Source organism: Triturus cristatus, chromosome 12 (assembly GCF_964204655.1).
Source record: "Triturus cristatus chromosome 12, aTriCri1.1, whole genome shotgun sequence".
NCBI lineage: Eukaryota > Metazoa > Chordata > Amphibia > Caudata > Salamandridae > Triturus > Triturus cristatus.
This window is the reverse complement of record NC_140595.1, coordinates 129,066,635-129,088,361: the sequence shown is the minus strand read 5'-3', so window position 1 is coordinate 129,088,361 and position 21,727 is coordinate 129,066,635. Positions and strand designations below refer to the sequence as shown.

General features: G+C 43.6%; 1 protein-coding gene across 6 annotated transcripts in view; it reads left to right on the top strand.

Moving 5' to 3' along the window:
* KCNJ10 (potassium inwardly rectifying channel subfamily J member 10) overlaps positions 1-21,727 on the top strand; it is a 217,507-nt gene that overhangs the window by 178,862 nt on the left and 16,918 nt on the right. The window contains exon 1 of one of the 6 annotated variants that reach the window (XM_085637482.1): positions 15,970-16,042. The exons of the other annotated variants lie outside the window; for them this stretch is intronic. The gene's annotated coding sequence lies outside the window, so the exon portion shown is untranslated. Of the gene's footprint in view, positions 1-15,969; positions 16,043-21,727 lie in introns of those variants that run through there. 6 annotated transcript variants of the gene reach the window in all.

The window sequence follows — 21,727 nt, the reverse complement described above, 5'->3', positions numbered from 1 at the left end:
TTTTGTCATATCTTTTTCTGTAACAAGATGCTTGAGTTCCCTGCTTAGGACTGTTTCCCAGGAGTCAGACTGAAAAGGTATAGATACCCCTTCGGGGGTGATTCGTGCGCTATATAAGCTATATTAACATAGCATAACATAACACAACATAAAATCAATCAGAATTCTTTTTCTCTGTGTTAGCAGTGGTTGATTGAGGTTTTCTTAGGACTCTGTTAACAGAACCATGGTGGTTCTTTAGAGATCTGCAGATGCAAACCTAATGCCACCCCCAACAACTTTGTATTCCCTGGCCACATTAAGAGGTGGAGGAAAAACATTCCACCAGTGGAGCTGCAGCCGGGTTGGCCAGCAGACGTCCTGGACTGGTGGTCCTATTTAGGACTGGGCAGCAGTCATTGGATTTCATTGCCCAGGCCCACGATGCAAAGCAGACCTGGGCAGCGAAAACAAAGGATGGGCCTATTGTACATGAAGAGAGCTCCCCATGCATCACGCCCATTGTTTTTTCAGAAGGTAACTTCTAGTTTGTTTCAGAAAAAGAAACTGAAAATGAAAAGAAAGCCACGCGGGGTCCAAAAAGTACTGGATATCCAAGCCGAGCAGGCTTGGAGATCTGACTATGGTGAGTGGTCCTCAGCTACTAGAGCAGAGACCAGGGCCTCCGCTGACCTGGCAGTGTGACAAGCCACGTAGCACAAATCAGTGACCACGCCAAGTCTGTAGTGGCCAGTGATTTTCTTGTGTAGTTCATCACAAGTAGGCCTGCGCAAAATGTAATTTACACCAGAGTAATCTCATGTAATTTCTGGCATGCTTTGTACCATTGTTACTCAAAATGCATGAGATTACACCTTTACACCACTCCAGGAAATTGAGACGTTATTCGGGTGAAAATCATATTGAGGGAGTACACGGAGAATGCAAACAAACCAAACATTGCCAGCTGCTGTTTGCACCTCGTGCAAAATGTGCATGAGGAACCATTATGCACTAAAATAGTGCAAAATGCCCAAGCCAGCATTTGCATGATACTATGTAATTTTGCTTAAATTTTGAGCCATTTCGGAATGGCCGCGGGTAAGAGCGGAGGTGAATCCGCCACCCCCAAAACTGGTGCCGCGACCCACTACACCACTGGGTCACGGACGATAATCTTAAATACTCTCCTGCCACAGATGATGCCAACATCAACTGCGTATTTGATTTCTTCATACAGCATGCTACCCATCCCAGCATGCTGTATGAAGAAATCGAATACGCAGTTGAACCCATGAGGGGTTTTTCAACCAATCAGCATGCAGTATAAAGAGCACTCCAATGCGTACCGGAGAAATGCCTCTGATGAAGTGGTATGTTGGCCACAGAAACGCGTCAGGCAATACAACGAACTTGGATGGCTGGGGCGGGCTGAACCATGATGCCGAATGGCAGACGCACTGTCGAGTGAATCTTGAGAAGCTTTGGCGTTTGTTGGATAAAATTATGACACGGGTGCCATCCCGTGCAAGATGCACCATCTCAAAGGAATGAGAGGCTGAGGGAGAGGAACCTTCCTGCTCCGTTTTCCCGCACAGTGCGTCTTGATGAAAAGTGCCTGCTCCCTTCACATCCAGATTCTACCAAGGATTCTAACTGACTCTCTGAGGTCTGTACGCATTGGAACCTACTATAGGTGTTCAATGAAAGCTCGATGCGACTACCCATCCCAGCATACTGTATGAAGAAATCGAATATGCAGTTGAACCCATGAGGGTTTTTTCAACCAATCAGCATGCAGTATAAAGAGCGCTCCAATGCGTACAGGACAAATGCCTCTGATGAAGTGGTACGTTGGCCACAGAAACGCGTCAAGCAATACAACAAACTTGGATGGCTGGGGTGGGCTGAACCGTGATGCCGAATGGCAGACGCACTGTCGAGTGCATCTTGAGAAGCTTCGGCGTTTGTTGGATAAAAAAAAAAAAAAATGTGTATATATATATATATATATATATATGTATATATATATATACACATTACCTACTGGCGGTCGCCAGTAGGTAGTTATAGTTAGGACCCTGTTTCCATAGGAAAACCGCAACATTCTATTTGGAATAACTTTGGCGCCGGTCGACGAATCCTCGCGAAATTTTCAAAATAGGTGGGGCGCTACGCTCCGCTCCTACCCTGAAAGTCTCGGGGGTATTTGTCAAGCGGGGGCTGAGATAAAAGGGGGGTCCCAAAACGCGTTTTTCCCATGCATTTTTCCATAGGACCTTTAGACACAGCTACAGCCCGAACGGCTGAACAGAGTTACTTGAAATTTGGCAGAGAGGTTGTCCTCAGGTCAAGGAAGTGCCTTTTGTAGGTCTGGTGTAAATCTGTTCCGTAGTTCCTGAGAAAATAGCCTTTAAATCAATATATATATCTGAGCCAGCTTACGGTGCGCTTACAGTAAGCTTACCGTACGCGTACGGTGACGTGCACGAGAGCGAATCTGATTGGCTGTTAGATCTTAGTAAACATTCGAATTGGTCAAAACCAGGAAGTGGCGGCCGCCATTTTCTCTCTCGCACTCTGAGAGGGGGTTAAAAAACAAAGGGCAAAAACATGTAAAGGGGCTGTTTAGACAGCTCCTAAGCACCTAGCCATGTTGAGGGAGTCCCCAAAGATCCCCTAAGGCCAAAAACGGAATTTTAATTTTTTCGATAATTTCGGCGATTACGCTTACCGTACGCGTACGGTAAAAATTATTTAAAAAAAAATAAAATATCCATACTCTCCCCACCCCATGTGCAAATGGCGCCCGAAGGTCACCATTTGTGCATGGCTAATAAGACATGTCGAAAAATAAAAATATTACCCTTCACAACGAAGCGCATCATATGTCCTCCATGTGCGCACGGTGCGCGAAGCGCATCGTGCGTACATGGCCCATCTAGCGTAACGTGGGCACGCGGTGCGCATAGCGCACCGCGTGCCCACCGTGCGTGCACGGCACTAACTGCGTAAAATGGGCGCGCGGTGCGCGAAGCGCACCGCGTGCTCACTGTGCGCGCACGGTGCACGCACGGAACGAACTGCGTTAAGTGGGCGCGCACGCCACGAATGGCGTAAAGTAACTTAGCATTTAAAAAAACGTTATAGTTAGGAATTAGCATTTAAAAAACCTTGCAAATTCACTGAAAAAACCATAGGTTTCACACATGTTATAGTTAGCTGGACATTTTACTGATAAAAAACCAATGAAATTCCCCCGTTATAGTTAGTGCAGGCAACTATAACTCACGCGACCGCAATCCTCTGCTGATGCTAATACTGTATTTAGACACTTATTTGCCTATGTCTTCTTCCATTAAATTTTAGCTATAAATATATTACAAATATTTTTTTTTCATAAAGACACATATGTCATCAGCAGAGGATTGCGGTCGCGTGAGTTATAGTTGCCTGCACTAACTATAACGGGGGAATTTCATTGGTTTTTTATCAGTAAAATGTCCAGCTAACTATAACATGTGTGAAACCTATGGTTTTTTCAGTGAATATATATATATATATATATGTTATTTTTACAAATTGGTCTCGGATTTATTCTTGAGTGTCTGACTCATTTATTTTCTCTGTGAGTACAACAGATGCTTAGCACTACTCTCTGATAAGCCTAACTGCTCTCCCACACTTCCACAAATAGAGCGTTAGTACTATCTACTTTTGCCTCTGTACATCAATAAGGGACTCACTGGACTCTCTGGACAGTGTACTTCATTTTAGTACACTATATAGAGAGCCAGCTTCCTACAGTGAGGTAATACTTTGCCCTGTAGCAGGCGGCTATTGTTCCTAAGCCTGGGAGTCATGCACATGACTTCCGAAGAGGGGAGAAAGCTGTCTGGTGGCCAGTGACTGTGTGAGGCCACTGAACAAACTGTGTCACAGAGTGGAAACTTTCTAAATGTTGCATTTTCTTAATAGAGACATTAAATTTGACTTGGACACCAAGTCAGGTTTAATGCCACGATTTATTTGATACCTTACAGTACCTATCTAAGTAGTTCTATTCAGAAGTTAGCTGGGCTGAGTGGTCAGACGGTAATCCTGTGTTAGCCAGTGGGGCGACAAACACCCACTGCAAAACGACAATGTGGGAGTGTTGCTTTCAGGACATATATACAAAACACATGTCTTACTTAATAATATACAGCTCCCTGCCCTAGGGCTCGATAGGTCTTCCTTAGAGGAGACTTACATATATTGTTAAGGGAAGTGGGAGCTTAGTCATTGGTTTTAATGGCAACGTCAAAATAGCAGTGCTACCCCTCCCCTTCCACTCTGCAGAGGTCGGCTGGGAGCCATACTATACTTCATCACACACAGGGTGGCTCTATCAGTGCTGTAGCTCTGGGTGGACACTTAGTCTTACATGCCCTTGGTACCATATACCATGGACTTATTGGTAAGCCAGTCTCTACCAATTGGGGTTAGTCAATTGAACATACACTTTGTAAGGAGTCAGAGCAATGGCACTGAGTTCTGGATATCTGGCATCAGTGCACTCTGAGTCAAAAAAACAGCAGCATCTGTCAAAAAGTGTGGGGTGAACATGCAATAAGAGGCATTTCCTTGCATGGTCCTCCTCTAGACGAAAGGTGATGAGTAACTAACCCTTGTCCTGGTTGTTCTCATTATCTAAATGGAAGAGGTTAGAACATGAAAAGACCATCTGCATTGGCATGGTCAATTCCACGTCTGTGTATCACTGTAAAGTCCATACCTTGTAGGGAGAAGGACCATCCTGACCGTTAAGGGTTCACTCTCTCATCTGAATCAGCCATCTGAGAGGCCTGTGGTCAGTTTGAACTCTGAATCGAATCCCAAACAGGTAGGGTCTCAGATGCTTCAGAGACCAAACCACAGCAAAGATTTCCCTCACAATGGTACTCCAACGCTACTCTCTGGGGAGGAGTCACCTGCTGATAAAGTCAACTGGTTGATCCTGATCCTTGTCATTCAGCTGATATAGTACTACCCCAATCCCTTTTCTGAAGCATCATTTTCGACAACAAACTCCTTACTAAAGACAGGTGCTGAGCACTAAGCTTCCTTAAGGGTGTAAAAGTCCTTTTGACATTGGTCAGTCCATATGAGTTTCCTTGGCTGCTTTTTGAAGGTTAACTTTGTCTAGGGTGCTTCTATAGTACCATACCCTTTGACAAAACTCCTATTATACCCAGTCAGACCAAGAAAGGCTCTGACATGGGTTTGCGTCTTCGGAGCTTCCCAAGACAGAATTGTCTGGAATTTGGGCTGGAGAGGTTGAACATGTCATCCACCCACCCACTTGATGGCTAATGTACAGTACAGATCCTTGCCCTATCTGGTACTTGTTTGCCTTGATAGGCAGCCCTGCCTGTTGAAGGGCTTGAAGCACTTCCCTGAGGGGGTCACTAAATACGGCAATATCAACCACATTTGCTGCACTAAAGTCTTCCAAAGCTGACAGCCCTCTGGAAGATGACAAGTGATTTTTCAACCCAAAGGGCATAACTTTGAATTGAAAGTGGCCTTCCGGAGTTGGAAAAGCAGACTTCTTCTCGGCTCCTGGTGTAAGGGCTATCTATCAATCACCTAAAGTAAAAAGTCAAAAGTGCTCAGATACTTTAAATCCCCCAATTTATCAATGAGCTCATCTGCCCTTGGAATGGGGTGAGCATCAGCCTTGGTGACTGCATTCAAGCTTCTGTAAACAAAGTGCACACACTTAAAACAAAACACAAAATCAATTTCCTGAGCTACAGTCACTTAATTTCCAGCCACAATTAGTCCACACAGTAGTCTTCTCAGTGTATTTTCTTCTTGGTACTTTATTCTGTATCTTGTGCAAGACAATTCATGTTTCAGTTCTTCAGCAACAGAACAGATAGCCACAGAATATGCCAACACGTGTTTCGTCCTCTGGATTTAACCCCTTCAGTGCCCGCCCCTTTCCCCGCCCTGTGCCGGGCGGTTCATTAGCGGGCGGGGTTTATGACGAGCTGGTCTCGTCATGGGCACAGCGCAACCGCGGCCCATGACGAGACCAGCTCGTCATGGGCACTGAAGAGGTTAACCAAAGACTTCCTCAGGGCTAAGACAAACAGATACAAACAGAACTTAATATTAATTCAAAACTAACCATATCCTCCTAAGTCAAAAGAAGAACCTTCACCAGAAACAAAGGAAGAAATGTGAAAGAAAATACCAGTGCCCAGTATCCAGTCCATAGAGACATATTACAATGCAAATCAAAAAGATTGTATAAAGATTCCTAAAGGTATAAACAAGTAATATGAAAAATAAATAAAAAAGAGAATCTCAAAATTAGTAACCAAAAAAGGACTTAGTGAAACCCCAACAAAAGTACTAGAACACTTAAGTGTAAACCAGAAAGGACTAAACGCCCCATGCACATCTATCATGTGCCAAAATCCTAAACACTCACCGCCAAATGCAATATCCTATTCAAAATTTTGAATTGATGGTTACTGCCGTTAATCAAACTTCCTAGGGTCAAAATTTAAAGTGCATGCTGCTATAATGCATAAATGAAGTATTTCAATTACCAAACACATATATACTCCCAAGTACAAGAATAACTCAGGTCAGTTATGTATAAAAAACTGACCCTCATACAAAGAAACACTCACCACTTGAGGCGATATCATGAGGATAATAGTATGTTGTCATCAGTCAGAAGCAAAAAGAACAATTGATGGACAGAATGCAGATCAATGCCATACATTCACCCCAGTACAGAGATCTGTGCCTAAATTCATTGTTTTTTTTCTCACCATGCAATTCCAGTCCAGCCCGAACTGCCAGGCCAGGTCCTCCCTGGACTGGAAACAAGCATCCTAGGACCGGTTTCGGGCTTTCAGCCTTCATCAGCCAGGATAGCTTGACTCCAGTGGCATGGAGGGCACAGGACCCACGTCTGGGCATACCTTTTCCATTTGTGGTGACAAATGCAAAAAGAACAATTGATGGACAGAATGCAGAACAATCTCATACAATCACCCCAGTACAGATATCTGGGCCTAAATCCATCGTTTTTTTCCTCACCATGCCATTCCAGTTTGGACCCAGCCATATGCAAATCAGTCTTGACCCTGCGCCCAATGGGAACAGTCCAGCCCAAACTGCCAGGCCAAGTCATCCCTGGACTGGAAACAAGCATCCTAGGAACGTTTTCGTACTTTCAGCCCTCATCAGCCAGGATAGCTTGACTCCAGTGGCATGGACAGCACGGGACTCACGTCTGGTCATACCCGTCCCACTCGGGGTAGCAAATGCAAAAAGAACAATTGATGGACAGAATGCAGAACAATGTCATGTATTCACCCCAGTACAGATATCTGGTCCTAAATCCATCGTCTTTTTGCTCACCATGCCATTCCAGTTTGGACCCAGCCATATGCAAATCAGTCTTGACCCTGCGCCCAATGGGAACAGTCCAGCCCGAACTGCCAGGTCAGGTCCTCCCTGGACTGGAAACAAGCATCCTAGGACTGGGGGTGAGTGTCTGAAAAGTTTCAGCCCTCCGTCCATTATCTCCTTGCGTTTGCTTTGTTCGCCCTAAGTTGGCAGGGTATGCCCAGACGTGGGTCCCTTGCTCACTTTGCCACTGGATTCAAGATAGCCTGGCTGATGAGGGCTGTCAGCCTGAAACCGGTCCCAGGATGCTAGTTTCCGGTCCAGTCAAGACATGGCTTGGTAGGTTGGTCTGGGCTGTTCCCATGAGGCACAGGGTCAAGACTGATTTGCATACAGCTGTGTCTGAACTGGGGTGGCAAAGTGAGCTAAAGAACGATGATGGATTCAACCCAGATCTGTGACTGGGGGTGAGTGTCTGAAAAGTTTCAGTGCTCCGTTCATCATCTCCTTGTGTTTGCTCAGTCAGAAGCAGCATATATTAAAACAGATATTGTCCTGAAAATTCAAATAAACACGCAAGGTCAGAAAACAAAACCATCTTTAAAATATCGTATCTATCACTCTCCATAGCATAGTAAAAGAAATCTATTCAAATCCTGTTTCTGAGTATTAACAAGAATAACGATATTATTAAAATGTATTCAGACCCCATCAAGTGCATCATATAGCATCTCAATGGACAGTGGAGAATAGAACAATCACACGAGCTTCTGCAATCCCATGAAGCACATAGTTCTAATATTAGATAGGTACGGGCGAATTCAGAAGTTAAAAATAGCTAATCCGGTCCCATAGCTCGGGTATATGAAAGGCTCCTTCTACTAGCCCCAAAAGGCAACCGAGAAGTGAGTTAACGATATATTCACATACCAAAAATTAATGTAAAAGGCGTTTGGTATTAACGTAAAAACGCCACAAGGGCATCTCCATTAAGGTGAAGAATATGCTCACATACCCAAACATAAGTTTAAGGATACGTCTGGTATGAACCCAAAAGCACAACAAGCGCTTCTCCATTAGGGGTAAATAAATACACACATACCCAAACATTAGTTTAGACTCCGTCCGACATTTACTTAAGCTAGCCACAAGAGCATCTCAATTGGACATTTTATTAGGACGGGTCCGGTATCCCATAAAACGCATTACTCTTCGGCACTATCTAGTCCTCATAATATTACAAATCTACATTTAACAATAATAGGAACCCACTCTTAAAATCCTTGTGTTCAATCCGGAGAGTGCTCCGAGTCAAATCCTGGCGTGTTGCACCGGCGCTCCGTGTGTCTTGTTTTCGCCTACAGTGGTGAGTTTTTGGATACCGAGGCGATAGCCTCATTACTCCACATTCATTTTGAGTTGTTTAGTCGCTGTTTAGGTTGTCTTATTGATGTGTGACGCTTTGTCACAGTTGAGGTTGGATCACAAGGTCAGCGCTGTGATAGGCCGCGGGTTACGGTCAATTTAGTTTGCGGGAGTGTCAGCAAGTTTTATCGCAGAGTCTTGTATTCGTCTGCCAAATGTCTTCTGGCGGTGATGAGCTTTTGATGGCTGCCTCGGCAGTTGCCTTCTGACAGTGATGAGTTTTGGGTACCTGCCAGGGCGATTTGCCCTCAGGCAGTGATGAGTTTTTGGATGCTGTGTTGCTGTTTCAGTTTCACAAGGTTAGAGCTTCGATGGGCCTCGGGTAGCGGTCAAATGGGTTTGTAGAAATGTCTGCAAGTTTCCTGATCAGTGTTGCACCGGCGCCATCTTTCAGTGGCTTTTTATACAATATCTCTCAGTCAGCATAAACGTAGGACTAAAGAAGAAGAAGCTCACAAACAATTCCCTATGGGCGCCGTCTTTGAAGTATACCGCGACAATAAAAAGCCACATTTTACAGTAGCCATTCCTGAAACCTAATGTTTTGTACCTCAATTCGTTATAAAAATAAAAATGAATATCAAACTAAACTATTAACGTCACCATATTAGACCAGATATGTCGTCCAGACCCGGGTGCACGCTATCATTAATGCCGGACGGACTGCTTCACAATTCCTGATGCTAGTAAAGTATCAATAAGAAACCGTGAATATTATCATGGGAAACTCAGTCACTAGTATTCTGCCATACTATCGTACAGTAACCTACCCATACCTATTTACACAAATGACCAGGCAATTCTTAAGCCCCAGCCATAAGATCGGCGGCAAGTTAAGTAATTGATGTAAAAAGAGAGGGAGCGGAAAGAGAATTCCATCTGTGTACCCAATATAGCCAATGATCCAAAAACCCCACTCAGAGTGAAGTTGTGTCAGAATTGAGAGGGTAAAGGTAAAACAAAGGCAGAGCCAAAATTAATAGTACATGTAGAAATGCTTACGTTACGTTATTATCCCCTCAGTTCAGAAGCAGGGAGTAAGGGTAATTCATGTCTATTGATGCCACGCAAACATTTATATAGGTGACACTTAATGTTGACATTATTAAAATGACATCCCAGCCATCCCAGCCAAAACCAATAGTACATGTAGAGAAGCTTATGTTACATTTTTGTCCCCTCGATTCAGAAGCGTGGAGTAAAGGTAATTCATGTCTATTTGGAGCCACGTTAACATTTATATAGGCGACATTTAATGTTGACATTGTTGTAATGAGATCCCATCAAAACAAAGAAAGGGGCAGGTAGTCATACATATATACATAGGGGCCAGCCAAGCATTAGATACATAACAATCATGTTTGCCAATGCAAGAAAGATAAAGTATTAGATGTTGACATTATAAATGTGGACAACCCATCAATTCAAGATTGGAAACAAAGCAGCACATATATGATGAGTGAAACCATCCCAACATTAAACACAACCATCTTGTCTGTATCCAGCAGAAATGGTTTCGGAGTCATGAATATATATCCGATCTTAACATTTTATGACCCCAAAAAGTATTGTAACTCAGTGTCAATATTGATACCCATCTCCACAGCATGCAATTTTAAAATCCAACGGGCCTCACACTGTCGTACTCTAAGTTCTCTATTGCCACTGCGTATGTCAATCGGTATGGATTCAATACCATGAAAGGTAAACGAAAATTGTGTACTCTGTGCCGAACACTCAAGCGCATGAATCACGATGGTATATCTGGAGTCTAGGTTTTTGAGTGCCCTAAAATGTTGCGACATACGATCTTTGAGGCATCTAATGGTGCTACCTATATACATTTTAGTGCATTTGCACAAAATAGCATACGCCACAAATTTAGTTGAACAATCAATATGTTGCCTAATGTGATGTTTGTTGGAAACATTGTATTGAAAATGTAGTTTTCCATGCAATGCAAACCTACACATGCTACAGTTACCACATCTATATGAGCCCATATTGAGTCTGTGTAGCAATGTGAGCTCACGTGTTTTTATTTTTCGGATAGCTTGGACTAACTAGGGTTCTACCCTTTCAATAGGTAATGCTCAGGTATTTGGCAATAAACGTACATAATATCGAGTCAGATGTTAGTAGGCACCAATGTTTCTTCAGTATATTGAAAATGTTGTGAGACCATGGGTGGTAATTAGTCACAAGTCCTAAAGGTGGAGAGCTACTAATATCTTTTCTGACTTTAGGTTTTAAAATGTCACACCTGTTCAATTAAAGGCTCTTTGCTTAGCTTTATGTACAGTATCTACACCATAACCCCTCACAAGAAATCTGGATTCCATGTCACTAGCACAAGATACAAAATCATCCTTATTGCTGCAATTTCTACGGGCTCTGTATAGTTCACCGTAGGGGATAGGATTGACTTGTACTTTAGGGTGGGCACTGGTTGCGTGCAAAATAGAATTGCAGGAAATACTCTTCCTATGTAGTTTACTATTTATCCTGCCATCTGCCACATAAAGTTCAACATCAAGGAAAACTATTTTTTCTTTGCTAGACGTCATAGTAAAAGACATGTTAAAAGTATTATTATTCATGTAACCAAAAAAGTCCAACAGATCTTTTTTGCTACCACTCCAGATAAGTAAACAATCATCAATGTATCTGCCATAGTACACTATGTATTCCTGCCACTTTGCCCCCTTTGGGCCCCAGACATGCACCGCCTCAAACCTCCCCATGAAAAGGTAGGCAAAAGACAGCGCAAATCTGGAGCCCATCGCAGTCCAGCACCGTTGTTGATACCAATATTGATTAAACAGAAACACATTGTGCTCCAGGATCATCCGTGACATTGCATTTAGCATATCTGAATGTTCTAAGAGTTAGACTGGTCTTTTGTACAGAAAGTGTTCAAGCGCCAACAATCCCTGGTCATGCTCAATATTAGGATACAATGATACTACATCCATTGCCACTAGAGTCATAGATGCATCCCAGTATATATTCATAAGTACATTTGAAATGTTTTAAGGTATGAGTGAATGACTCTTATAGTGAGGTCTTATATTGTATTTGGGTCTTATTAACGCTCATTCTGGGAGAGTGGGTTCCTATTATTGTTTAATGTATATTTGTAATATTATTGGGACTAGATAGTGCCGAATAGTAATGCGTTTTATGGGATATCAGACCGGTCCTAGTAAAATGTCCAATTGAGATGTGCTTGTGGCTAGCTTAAGTCAATGTCGGACGAGTCTAAACTAATGTTTGGGTATGTGAGTATATATTTACCCCAATGGAGAAGCGCTTGTTGCGCTTTTGTGTTAATACCAGACGTATCCTTAAACTTAAGTTTGGGTATGTGAGCATATTCTTCACCTTAATGGTAATGCGCTTGTGGCAGTGGAGTGACGCTCCTCCGCCCTAATGGAGGAGCCACCGCTGGTGATTTGGTGCAATACTAACTATCAGTTGTTTCTCCTTGTTAATTACCTTATGGACAGAACTGACCATAGGGTCTGGCATGGGAGGCAGATTGGGGTATATATCTTCGCTAGACAAGGTTGTACTGTTCTTGTACTGGGATACATAAATGAGTAGGTGAAGGTTAGCCCCCCTCTCACGTGGCGTCTGTAGGTAAGCAGGAAGGTTCCACAAAAACAGGATAAGAGCTAGGGTGGATTTTGACATACGGCTACAATCTGGTACAGAGGGACAAAGAACAACAGAAATGTGCCACTGCAGAAGATGCAAATTGTCCTTGTTTTACCACCTGAGCTGGGAACTCCATTGAGGAACTGACTAGTCTACCCTAACTGTGTCTTGAGATGGCATGTGTAGCAAATCCACAATTTCTGCATGGTCACCCCAGTTTTTTTCATCATTTTGTGGATCCTATGTGTGCTAGCATTAGGACTCTGTTCCCTTTACCATTGACAATTCGCAGGAAAGGGTCTGTGCTTCGATTCCAAAATATGTGCTGTACATTAGAACTCCTTATTTGGATTATTTACCTTCCTGTGTGTCCATTTACGTGCTTAAAGTGTACTCATAGCATTGAAACGTAAATCTCATATGTGGGCTTCGTGTGTGTATTAAGAATAGGTCTTGGCAAAATGTCACACTATGCATGCTAAATGAAATTCTTGAAATTATGCCATTACGCCATGCCAATTTATTACACCGCTGTTGGCGGCAATATTACAGTGTGTGAGCGTGGGACCAACACAAGCAACCAGAACACGAGCAGCTATTGTTCCAATATAGGCTCCATTCGAAAGCAAAGGAGCCAAAGACTGGCCTGCCTAGTGGCAGCTTGGGTTCGCCATCTTGAAACCCGATGGTACAGCCTTTGGTCACACACAGTGGGCCACTCAGGTATCTTGCCCTAATGTTGGGCTACCAGGTGACAGAAGCCAGCCACTAGTTCTTTGCCAGGTCATAATGGGGCCCTTTGGATTGAAAGCTCTCCCTGGTGTTGGACCGCGCGGTGGCTGAAGCCTGACGGTACTATCCTTGCCCATGTAGAGGAGCTTCAGATGAATGACCGAATCCGGTGTAAGGCCCAAATAAGATCTTTACCATGTTTCTTGGGGCAGTTAGGGCTCCACTGAGAAACAGAAGTGAAAGGGGAATGTTTCCCTTTTTTCCCCTAAATGTCCCAGCACTACAGCAGACACTCTTCAGGTATGAACCTACCTACTATATGTGTTTTCAAGCAGTGTTTTTGAAAAAGCACATGCCCTTTGGTCAAATCAAATTATTTTATAAAGTAGAAAGCTTTGCTCTGTATTTGTGTGTTATTATCATCATAATATAGCGACATGCATTTTATTGTCAATGTGAAACATTTAGGAAACCATCGGCCTTAATGCAAAGGGATGTTCCCAAGCCTCCCTTAAAATGCTATTTTTCCGTTATACATAGGTAAATATTTCAGTACTAAGCCACTTCTGCTACCAATCTAGTGCTTCCACTGGAAACTTTTGCACCACCCCCAGACGCGCACACACACACACACCCACGCACACACACACACACACACACACACACACATGCAGACACGCATGCAGACACGCATGCAGACACACACGCAGACTCACACACCACACATACAATCACAGGTTCTATTTTGGGATCCAGAGCTCCCATCGAGGATTCTAATGTCTTCCTCACCCTTGTGCTGCTCTTGCTACAACCCTGTGGCCCCATCAATCACCTAGAACCAACTAGTACCAGCGTGACCCTTGACCTTCAGGCACAGCTAGGGTGCCATGCTTATTTATATATAAGTTTGATAACCAGTAAGGTTGATTTTATTCATGATAATAATGTTTTAATTGCAATGATTTTTGTTAATCAAGCAAAAATGAATTACTTACTTGCACTAAGGGGTTTATAGGCATGTGGAGTTGGGCTGACATGCTGCCGGATATCTTTATATCTCCTGAATTTTGGCTTTTGTGTGCTGTCACTATAAATTTAGCAAGGGAAAAGCATGTATGTTCACTGTGTTTAGGGGTGAGTGCAGGAGACTGCCAGGCCTAATGCACTTATGCACATTAGTGATTCCGTCCCTCCAGTATCTCTTCACCTATATACGCGAAACTATTTTGTAATCAGAGTCTAAGGAGTATACAAATTTGCATGAGGCAGATGAAATTCTCATCCTGAGAGACTGCATGAAAAACGCAATTAGCTTGGCTTCATCATAAAAATGCCAGAATGTTATGTTATGTTGTGTTACGTTATGTTACATCATGTGTACTTTTAAAGCACGTATCTCACCTGGGAGGGGATCCTGTTGCTGGTGAGAGGAGGGAATGCTACCCTGGCTTGGGCCTTTAGAAAAAAGAACATTTAATGAACCTCAGTGAAGTTTGTGGAAAAGCCACCCCCCTCTTACCTGTTCACACTGAACGAGCCAGTAAATGCGTGAGTTGTGGAAATGTAATAATTATAGTTGTACTTTTGCTTCTGATGTCAGTCCGTGAATTTACATGACCCGGAAACACATTTGACTTGTCATTGACTGCTGCTATTGTCATTGTTATAAGACTGCACTACAAGGGGTGACTCAGCACAGACTGCTGCAAATCAATAAATAAACTGTGTGATCATCCTTGCTGTTATATAATCCATATTGATTCTACTGTAAACTGCTCTGGTAATACTGGATCCAGGGACTGATTTTTTTCTGACCTCCTACCATGCACATTGCAAAGCTCAACACAAAGAAACAAATAAATATTTTTTTTGACGTGGTGACAAGGAGGAAAAGTCTGGGAGGTAGACAAATTTACAAATCTGTTGTCTAAATTGGTTTATACAAATTGATATGTGTAAAATGCTAATATTTTCTGTGTTGGCCTCCGAGATGTTATGTGTAAATCACTCCTTTGCCCTGTGGCTGTATCAGTGCTATGTAAATACATACAACAAATAAAAATAAATGTGCCACCAAAAATAAATATTACATACAAATGAGACGAGACCGTATTCATTGGTAGTTCTTAATACAAACTGTAAACACACACACACATACACACACACACCCTTTCCCATCTTCTTTTCCTTAAGTCCTTGCGAATAAGGTGAAGTGAGCATCTACATGGACTTGGCGGCGGTCCTCCAGGGGGTAGTTTGTAATTTATGGCAGGCCTATCCTTAGGAATTAAAAACTATCACAGAAACTTGAGACATGCTTTGGCATCCAAATGTTTAGGTCATGAGTGAATCCAAGGATCCTTCATGCTTAGCCAGATTGTAGTTTGATCCCTGAGGAGTTTAAACATTGAAACAACTGTGAAGGTCTATCGTTGGCTCTTACGACCAAAGAGGAGTAAATCTTTTTCCACAGTTTTCAGTTTTGACAAAGGTTGATGACAACCACATTTAATTTTGGGAGCGTGAAGATGTACGCCTGTGGGCCATTAGAATACTGACACATATTCAGTAAGAGTACCAAGTTCTTAGGGACTCCAAGGAGATGCAGAACAACATGGGTGAGATGAATGAATATGAGACAAGACATAGATGATGGGACCTGTTGGCGGGAAATCTGTTAAACAAAAACCAAGAAACAATTGACAAAGTAATATGGGTTTCATTAATTACAGCTTTACAGCGGAGGAGGTGAGTTACCTCCGAGGAGGCTGAAACCGGATGTCCAAAGTACAGTTCAAAGGCAGCGATATATAAGTTCTCAAACCACAAAGTAAGTACAACCTCACATAACATAGTGACCTCCCGTGAGGACAAACAGGAACCAACCGTGTGGGTGTAGGTTCTTGAAATTTAAACATACAAAAGTGCAAAACACATTGTTATATCTTCGTAAAATGCTAAATGGGTCAAGCTATTTGGCTTTAACATGTGGTTTCTTTTATCACACTATCTGACCTTTAGGTGTGGATGTGTGGTTTCTGCGGAAGCGTACACATGTGTGTCTGTATGTTCTAAGGCAGGATGAGACATGTAGTGTTCTCAGGTAGGTGTAGATGCGCATTTACTTTGCTATACTGTTCCACAACACTTAACTGTGATTGGTGAAGAATGTTGTCGACGTGTTTGTAGTCGATTTGGGACAAATGTTTCAACGATTTACCACATGATGAAATTTTAGTGACTGATTTCAGTTTGAGGGGTCTGTGTTGTTCAGGTTTGACATTCTGAGAACAAGGTCGACTTTGTGAACTTTTACGACAGCTGGAGTAGAAACCTGTTCTAGTGAGGCATTCATTGTGGAAATGGTATGAGGGGCACCAGTGACGTAGCTAGGCCTTAGGCCGCCTGTGGCGGCCTCTGCTTTTGCCGCCCGCAGCTGAATGTACGAGCGAGGGTGTGCTGGGCCGCCGCCCCCAAAACTCCACCCCTGCTTGCTACGCCTCTGAGGGGAGCGGGCAATAATAGCCCATTTTGTGTACATCACGTACTGCTGCACTTTTACATCACTGTAAACCGGCGCCATATTAGGCAAGTTTAGTGATACAAAGCCCTCGGAAAGGTAAAACGCTTGATTTGAACTATGAGGTATCTAAATGTGAGCAGCAGTTCAAGCTGCAATAGTGTTTATTGTGTGTCGGTGGTTGCAGGTGGTGGGCACCAGCTATGACTTTTGGGGACCTGCTCTTATTTTCTTCCTCAGATATTGATCCAGTAGGTAGGTATAAGGGGAAGGGAGCAAAAATATGAACACAGGCTCACAAGGAGGAAGCATGGACGCAAAAGACAAACACAGGAAGAGTGAAATAAAGAGAAAGCAGGCTGGGGGAAGAATGCATGAGGTGCAATTAATTGAAGGCAGCCCAGGTGTTTGATAACTGCAACATTCGATAACAGGTTTCTAGCCAAAACCTTGTGTCCATGGCCTTGTTTTTTTTATTTTTAGTGTATTATTATTTTTTAACAAATGTTAATATTTTTTAACAAATGAAGCTCCTTGCTGGTGGCGTGCGTGCATTTCTTTACCCATTTATAGTTTCCTTTTAGTCATTTTGCAGGCTCTGTTCCATCCGAGTTTTAATGCAGGAAGCACGCACGGGCCAGGGATTACTTCTTGCTTCTGATTACCCTATCACTGTGCTCCTTTTTAAAAGAATTTGGCTTTAATTTTGCTTGCACCGTATACTTGAACCCACGGTCCTCAGAGCTCCAGATGTAATTCCCATCTCATCCATGCGTTTAACAGCCAGCTGGGGTTGTTTTTTTAATATACCGTAGAACATTTGAGACGTCTTTCTCGTTTTGCTGCGGATCGTTAGAAGGACACCGGGAGGGTAGCAAATTGACTCTTCCGAGGAGACAGCCTCGTATATGCATAATTTGAGTTTTGATGCTCAGAGCAGGCGCGCAACACCCATTGGACTGAAAGGGCTTCAGCCCCCCCCCCCCCCGTCGTGTGTGGCAGCCCGGGATGAGACAGCTTCCCGGGCACAAACACAGCCGCACCCGAGCACTTCACAGGCCTTTAAAAGACCATTTGCATGTTAATGAGGCCTTGCTGTTGTTTCACCCCTTCTAAGAGCCCCTGCAGCTCCACTCTGCCTCTTGCTTAAAGATTCAGCCCCCCCCCCCCCGAAATTTTTTCTGAGCCCCCCCCCCCCCCGAAATATGGTTCTAGTTGCGCCTCTGGCTCAGAGCTTCTACTCTGCTGAGCGTATGATTCAATTTTCCTTTTTGGAGTCGAATACGCTTTGTTATTTGTGACTTTTTGTAACTTGTTTGGGTTTTTGCATAATGTTACCCCCTCTGTGGCAGACATTCCACACATGGGATCAAGCAGCGTGCCACAGAAAAGTACCTTTTCTTTATCAGTCTTTTAGTGACATCTAGTGGTCAGAAATATTTATGCAGGGTGCTGTTTTCTGACTATTAGAAAGAAACTCTGGGGCAGATTTATATTCCCTGACGCATCCCTGCAAATCAGCATGGATGCGCCAGGGAAGATGCGTCACGCAAGTTTGCCCTTGCGCCACCGCAGAAGCGCCGCATTTACAATGCGGCGCATCGTGGCACAAGGACAAGCAGATACGTGACGCATCTGCCGGCGTAAGGTTGGCGCAGTGCTGAAGTTGCGTCGCAAGCGCGACACAACTCCAGCACTGTTCCGACCTTTCCTATCCCTAACATGGTGCGTCAAGCCTTACGCCTGCTTCAAGCAGGCGCAGGGTTTTGACGCATCAGCGTTGGGAAAGTGACTCAGTGAAATCTTATAGATTTCATTGAGTCACTTTTCAGGGGCGTTCCTGCGACAGAACGCCCCCCCCCTGAGTTGATACGCCCACATGAAACCTGATGCAGGTTTCATGTGGTGCAGGGCTTTACACCGTGACGCATCTCCATAGATGCGTCACGATGTAAATGGGGCGCAACATGGCGCAGGGTTTACGCCGCCGCTGCGTCACAAAAGTGGCGCAACGGCGGCATAAAAGTGGCGCAAGTCCGATATAAATCTGCCCCTCTGTTCCTTCAAGATTCAGAGGGGCAGATTTACAGGCTCCTTGCGCCACTTTTGCGTCACTTTTCCCAAGTGACGCAAAGTTGGCGCAAGGACCTTGTTAATCTGCCCCAGAGTTTTTAGCACCTTCAAGTTTACTACGAAGAATTAGTAAATGTAGTAGCTGCATATTTTGTTTCCCTAACGTATCCCCCTGCCAGTTCAATAAAAAAAAAAAATGGTTTAGCAGTTTGTGGCCGCTTCCCAAAAGTTTTGAGTCGGGGTGTGTCTGATGACCAGACTGGTTAATATGAACTAGGGAGTAGCTGCATAATAGAAAGAATGCGGTCATTGTACAAACTTCACTTCACACCGTGATCAGCAGTTCAGAAATTACCAGGAGTTGTGCTTGTGTAGGGATCTGTGGATAACGGCAAAAGTCTTCTGAGACACATTTTGTGTTCGAACCAGCCCTCTATAGTAAAAAATTGTGCGAAATTTTGCGCTTGCATGATTGTCAACATTTTGCATAAATTGCGTTACATTAAATCGTGCAAATTGCAAACATTAGATGCGTGCAGCTGAAAATGTCGCACAGGCTTAAATACCTCACACCGTACTGTTACCATCTAAGGTGACCTTTGCTGCATTTTGCTGCCACAGAACAGGTACAGAAAATACTGGTGGTGACCGAGTTAGAGTTACTAGGGTATAGGCAGGGGTAAAGGTGCTAGGGTATAGTGGGAGAGTGGCAAGGGTGTAAGAATTGGTGGAGGTACGTGGATATAGTTAGAGGTAGAAATATGTTATAGTTAGGTTCCGGGCTTTAAGTGGGCCGGGTCTTGCCGGTGCTCAACACCAGCAGTTCCAAAACCTAGGTGCTGAGACGGGTCCCTATCGGGCTCTCAATTTCTGCCCTCACCCTCAGGGTGGTAAAAATTCTTAATTCTGCAGCAGTGCCACACTTCACTGCCTCTGATGTAACTTTGAAGAGATGCGTTATAGTTCTTCCAGTCTCATCATTTCAGAATTGAAGAATTTTCAATATTCTATCCAACGAAGCCGTAGTTATTGCTTATTTATCTTATGCAACTAACAACCATCAACAAAGCCAATAGTCCTGGCTTGTTGTAGGTGTAATGTTACTTGTTGTATTATATATCTGCTTGCAATGACAGAAGCAGCAAAATACCAGTCGGGCAGCACACTGTGCTATGGAACAGGGCTTTAAGTGGGCCGGGTCTCACTGGGTCTGCGCACCAGCAGTTTTTTTTAAGGGGGCCTCGAAACGGGTCTCTATTGGGCTCTGATTTGTGCCCTGGCACAGGCGGCCCGTTTATTTTTCGCAGACTGCAGTGACAGCAGGCATTTGGATGTGCGCGTGGTGAGTGTTGTAGGGATAGGGAAATCCTTTAAAGAGAGTCATTTTCTCTCTGGATTTCCCTTCTCTTTTTGAAACTCAGCAGCAGCAACATTTTCGTGGTGTCACCAGGGCTTTAAGTGGAAGTTTTTTCAATATTATATACAAGCCATAGCGCCTGCTTATTTATCTTATGCAACTAACAACCATTGACAAAGCCAATATTCCTGACTTGTAGGTATGATATTACTTGTTGTATCATATATCTGGACGCAATGACAGAAACAGCAAAATACAAGTCGGGCGGCACACTGTGCTAAACACAGATATTTAGCTTATGTGTTTTTAAGACACGCCCTTAATTACATTGACCACGCTCCTTTGAGAGACCCCCCCCAGTTTTTTCATCCCTCTTAAAGCCCTGCTACGGACAGATTTTTAGCCTAGGTGTTTTTAAGCCACACCCTTAATTACAATGGCCACTCCCCCTTTGAGAGACCCCCCTAGTTTTTTCATCCTACTTAAAGCCCTGGATAGGTGTAGAGGTAATCAGATACAAGCTAGGCAAGACTGGCGGTGTGAGGGCATGTGTAGAGGTACTTATAACAGGGTATAGGAAGGGTGCGAGACCCAATGCATTAGGGTGGAGGTGCTAGTTAGAGTGAGTGGTAGAAGTTCTAGGCATGGGTATAAGGTTACAGGATAAAGTACTGAGCAGGGGCAGAGGTGCTCGAAAGGGTTGGAGGAAATAGCTAGAGAGTCCAGGGTATAGATAAGGAGTGAGGTACTAGGTAATGGTAGGAGTAGAGAAATACTGGACTAGGTAGGCACACAGGTACAGAGTCCAAGCTTACATAGACACATGGGTGTAGGCAGAGGTCGTGGAGTATAGGTCTGGGGTCAATGGTATAGGCAGGAGGTATATAATCTATGGTATAACATAGGGGTGGAGGTACAAAGGTTAAGGTATGAGTGTAGGTCGGGTAAGAAAATATAGTACAGGGAAAAGAGTGGGAAACAACCCGGGTGTGCGAAAAGTGATAATGGGATGAAGAAAGACTGAGTAAACAGAGCGAGGGCGTAAAAGTGGATTAAAAAATAGGGTTATTTTAAAGGGGTATGGCTAAAAGGCACATCTAAGAAACCTAGACAAGAGGCTTCCAACCTAATGCATCTTAGCAAATTCATAAAAAGAGTTTTACTGGCCAAACAGCACAAAATCCGTAGGCACCAAGAAATGTTACACCAGTTTATATAGGACATGAGTCTGGGTCATAAACAGCAAAGCCCTTTGCAAGATAAATATAAGCGTAAGCTTTGATGATTTTAGTCATTCATCGGTATGAAACAGATGCAGCCCTGGTGGGCGACAGGCTTGTTGTGGGTAGGGTTGTTTTCCCTTAGTTGAAGAACTAACAATATTTTTTCACCACTCGTTTTTCTTTTGTAAGTATTTACTGCCATCTAGCGGCAGAAGAGGTACCTGTCTGGATTTAGTAATTTGTAAAATTGGCGTGACATTTATTATTTTAAACCTGTAATCATGCGATCAAAAAAGCACACGTTTTCAAATTCACCTGTTTCCACAATGTTAAGCTTGTCGC